We start from the raw sequence: 5,356 nt of genomic DNA, 5'->3' as shown, positions 1-5,356 counted from the left end.
ATGGCTGCCTTGGGTCTGATGAGCAGATGCCAATTTCACGATATCTGGTTCTATCTTCGTCAACCGCAGTTTCAAGTTGCTCCTTATACATATCTGAAGTTTGTTTCTCACTATTATCAGCAGCTGCTGAAATGCACTGAAGCCCCTCTCCACTAAGTACATAGATGGAAAAGCTAACACGAGCAACTTAACTTCTTGCCACAGGATAGGATAGGAATTCTTCACTTTCAACCAAAAACATTCATAGCCACATTGTTGAAAAAGTGCTTGGGCTTCACTATCGTGTTTCAAGTTGATCAACCGCTCTTGTAATCTGGGATTAAATTTTCCTGCGTCTGATGAAAATGGATTGAGTACCCACGTTGGTATTTCAAGGGTACATAGATCATACTTTGCATGTCTTCTTTGGCTTTTTTGAGGTGTGAGTAAAAAACGTCTAAGTCTGCATCTTGAAGTTTGTCTCAAGCTCTGCATGCAATTTCTTGAAGTCTCGGAAACTGACAGAGCTTGCGTCGACTCAGGTTATAGGTTTGAAGGTACAGTTTGGCAATGAAGGGAGAGATTATACCTTTAGCCTTAATGAAATTCATTTTGTCTCCTTGTAGCTTTGCGCTGACCTCATTGAGTTTGTAAAATATGTCTGTGAGATGGGCAACGTCAAGGCTTAGGTCAATCGGCTGAAGAAACTCGACTACTATGTCAAAAAATTCGTAGAAGCGTTGTAAGTACTTTACTGTTGACAGCCACCTCACTTCGGTGTGTAGGAGTAGGCATTTAAATTGCAGAAAAGACATACATTCAAAGAGTGGGCCTTTATCTTGTTAACAGCATTAATTACATAGCGCAGAGAATCATGCAATCTCTCACATAAATGTTTAGCAACAAGGTGCTGCTGATGGATTACACAGTGGACTGCCAATATGCCAGGTACAGCAGATTTTAAATGGCCTATAAATCGGCGATATCGACCAATCATGGATGCAGCTCCATGCGCGAGCAAGTACACTTGTTAAAGGGATGTTTTTTTCTTGGAAAATTCTTTCACTCTTTTGTATATAGAAGAGCCTTTCGTGTCAGTGGTTAAATTTCTGGTAAACAACAGTTCCTCCACTACCTCTTCATTCCGATTAATGAAACGAATGTAAGCTAGCAGCAATGCTTCGTTGTCTCAAACCACTGACTCGTCAATTTGCATTACAAATTCTGTGTTCTTTAACATGTCCAAAAGCGTTTCTTCTACATCAGCATTCATCTCGTCAATTCTCTTGAAACTGTGTCATTACTCAAAGGAATCGATTTCACCATGGCACATGCGTTAGGCCCCAGCATAGTACTGACAATCTCTTTAACTGTGGGTAACACAAATGTTTCCCCAATAGTATCTGATTTGCCACATTGCGCTATTAATAAAGAGACTTTATAGGAAGCAAGGAGGCCTTTGTCAGCATTGAGCGCAAATTTTCCAAATAGCTTGCCTACAGTGCTGCGGTTCCCAAACTTTGACTTTAAACCTTGGAAAATGAAATAGTCTCACCTACTTTGTCTAAATGCATTTTTGCAAGGTGATCACTCAGTCTCGAGGGCTTCATAGCTTCATTCGAAAATGCCTTTTCACAAACGAAGCACAAAGGAAGCTGTCCATTTGTAGGAGAAGGGAGGAATCCATATTTCAAGTATTCATTTGAATATTGGCGGCATTTCTTCTTCTCAGCCATTTTTATAAAGTATGCTTCAAGAATGCACTGCTTATCTCGCTCTATCATATAATGATGTATGACTTTTATAACTCCATGACTCCGCTACAGATCAATCACACTGGATAACCTAAAGAACAACCTAACCCGCTGTATTCCATAATGCCACTGATTGGCTGGAACTTTCAATTGTGTGGGTCTCTGGGAGTTGTAGTTTATATCAGTGCTCTGAAAAGACACTTGGCGTCCACTAAGACTAACTCCCAGAGACCCACACAAGTGAAAGTTTGAAGCGGTTCCAGCCAATCAGTGGTATTATGGAATACAGCGGGTTAGGTTGTGCTGTAGGTTATCCAGTGTTATGAAGTGTGATTGATCTGTATTGGAGTCAAGGAGTTATAAAAGTTATACATTATATGATAGAGGCACGCAGGCTGCACACAACTCCCATTACATGTAAGTGATTCATACCGAAAAAATTGCCTCGGTTTTCGTCGGTTTGGGATTTCGACGATTGTTTTCGGATGGATTGATGAAAACCGAGGTATCACTATTAATTTTTAGAAATATTTAGTTACTAGACAAAAAAATTCAACAAAGCAAACACAAAACGGCCCCTCCCCCCCCTTATGTTCCAACACACCCCTGCCGCCCCTTTTCGTTCCATTGTCCCCTTGAGAAGTAAAAACTTATTTACATCACTGCTTTTGATTTCTGTTTTGCATTTCCGTTAGAGGAGCTGCAGAACAGAAAAAAAGATCGTTTTAAGTCACATTGATTTCAGTGAGATTTTCTCAGCTTCAGTTATGCTCAATTCAATATAGTTACATTTTATTTCCTTTTTTTGGCGGAAACAATAGTGCAGATGTTATTGTTTTCATTTAAAAAACAGAAATCAAAGAGGTTCCTTCTTAACATTATAGTCACTGGGTGCCGAACAGAAAGTGCTTCAGTTTGGTTTTCTTTTGATGCTCATTCAATGGTTCCATTTTTAAATGAGGACTTAAAAATGTATTGAAATGGAAGCAAATGGAAACAATCTATCCTTTTGTTAATGTATCCATCTATGCGGGGAACACTATCCACAACCAACTTTGATGGGGCATATCTTGCCTAAAAGCAGGATGATCAATCCAAAAGGGATAGACTCACGTCAGGGACCTAGGGGGCTTATTCTGTCCCTAGTATAACTCCGTAGTGAGAGCCATAACTTATTGAAAATGTTGTATGTGGGATTGCAATAAATAACAAAATGTTTTCATTATATGTTGCTTTTTTAACATTTTCTTTGGTATTCTATACATTTAAAAGGGGCTTTTGCATGAAAAATGCTTATTTTTTGAAACTGGAATTCTTTTTTTAAAATTAAATACGTTGAACTTTTTTGATGCTATAAGGGAACCGCCGTATGGGGACCTGAAGATGCAATAGTTCGATCGCTATGATAGTACATTGCATTAGTTATGTAGTGCATTATACTAAGCCTATGACATCAGCCTATTAGACTGGCTGTCAGTAGTCAGCTAAGCTACCACCTTAAAAAAGACCTATGTGCTAATTAAAAGTACATAAGTAATGTCAGTAGAAAGCGTATTGCCCATCACTAAGGGGTTAATGCAGATGGAAAGAGCAATGTATACAATACAGTATAAGGGAGAAGTGAATAAGCCCCACACAGAATACATAAGCACAGGTACTTAGCTGACAGGAGTCTACTGTTTCACCAAATACCTCAGGCAGGACATAACCGGCGCCCATGTAGAGGCGGGCCTTGAAAATATTTACTTCCATTATGGCTGATTGTCCAGTTAGGGGACACATCTCCCCGTTGGCCAATCAATCTATACACCACAGGAGATATTGAAGCAGGGAAGAGAATAAGGGAACATCAATCACTGAGGAATATCTGCCAGTTGACACTTAAGGGCTAGTGACAAACACATTCATTGATGCCCTATGCCAAATGACAGGGGACATGCACCTAAGGAGCAATTGAGTAGGCAGGGGCTGAGGTTATAATGTTAACATGTGGTTGGCGTGCCGCAACACTATGATTTCCCTTTGTTCCCATTCAAAATATAAATCAAAATACTGATGTTAACAAGTGACTGATACAATAGAGAAATCCATGATATACTGTAAATACAAAAAATAACGCCAAATATGAGTGTATTCTTACAAAGTGATGGATATAGAATGAACAACTGAGTTAGGGTATAATTACATGCTGCAGAACATACATGGGGTGGACAAAAATATGGAAACACCGTACGAAATTCATGCCTTAAACTACATGGAATTATAAATCATATTTCAATAAGACATGTAGAGACCGATTTTAACCCTTTGCAATCCAATTTTGGATTCAGGGGTTCCTAGGGGGCTTTCTCTTTCTGCCATTATACAATGGCGCCATCTGGTGGCTAGAGCCAGTACTGCGGTATGTGACATGCTGGAGAGGCCCCTGACAACAGAGCAGCCAGTAATATACAGTAAGAATACCCTGCCGGACGTCTTCCGACATCAGAGCTGTACAGCCTTCAATTAGAACATCTTTAGATGTCAGACAGTGGATTGGAAAGGGTTAAGTGGAGGTAATATGACACAGATGCTGGCGGGCAGAAGTGAACATCTGCGCAAGCAACAAGGTTCCATTGGTCAGGGGTTTCAGCTACTCAGCTCCTGTTACCAGCCAACTCCCAAAACACCCAGAGCAGGGCAAGAGGTGAAGTAAACACAAATTTGGCAGGAAAACTCTCAGCCAAACAGGGGTCAAAAGGGCAGCTCAGTGCTAAGGATAAGAATCCCATTCATTTCGTATGGTGTTTCCATATTTTTGTCCACCCCCCGGTAAAGAACTGGTAGTGGCTATTGGCAGCCTGAATCATTAATTGTGCAGAGGACTCTGAAACAGACAATACAGCCATACTCACTATAACAGCTCCATTAAGAAATTAACCTCTCTAGACCTATTTATAATAAACACACCATGGTGTTGAAGAGCGACACTCAATATACAGGATATAAAGTATACAACACACATTTTACTCCTTTTTTCTTTTTTTCATTGCGTGCATATCTAGTGCAGTCAGAGGTCTAAAGATACAGAAGTAATCAGGGTACTCCGCGATGTGAACTCTGGGATAATGGATGCACTAATATAGTGATTATTGTCTTCAGCTTCAATCCTTCTAATTTAATTGTATGGAGGAAGAATACATGTTGTAGTGAGTGATCTCCGGGTTCATTGGACTATTCTAATGAAAACATCACTTCGCAGACCTCTGTGACGAAAAGCAAATGTTAATAGATGCATAAATAGGATTCATGCAGACAGAGCTATCTGGAATTGTTTTATATAACAAAAACGGTTATTAATGGGCTAAGAAATCTGCAGCGCCGAGATGACGAGAGCGCCATGTTAAGCCAAAATGAATATAAATGGTGCACATAAAAAGGCTTTCATTCTCTAGGCCAGGCCCTTCAGTGAATGGAGCATTGTTACTCCGGGGACAATGCGCTAAGTTATTTGCATTGTGTGATTATTGCAATGCACGTTTTATTTGACTGTTTTACTAATGTGTTTAATGCCTACATTATAGTGTAAAAAGATCCTTGGTTTCAAATGTGATATGGCAGAACATGTGGTATAATTATGGAGG

General features: G+C 39.8%; 1 pseudogene; it reads right to left on the bottom strand.

The window, feature by feature from the left end:
- Positions 1 to 1,009: 1,009 nt before the first annotated feature.
- On the bottom strand, positions 1,010 to 1,715 carry LOC136626493 (protein FAM200C-like; annotated as a pseudogene).
- Between the last annotated feature and the right edge of the window lie 3,641 nt (positions 1,716 to 5,356).

The sequence above is a fragment of the Eleutherodactylus coqui genome, chromosome 4 (genome assembly GCF_035609145.1).
Source record: "Eleutherodactylus coqui strain aEleCoq1 chromosome 4, aEleCoq1.hap1, whole genome shotgun sequence".
NCBI lineage: Eukaryota > Metazoa > Chordata > Amphibia > Anura > Eleutherodactylidae > Eleutherodactylus > Eleutherodactylus coqui.
This window is presented reverse-complemented; position numbering and strand designations above follow the sequence as displayed.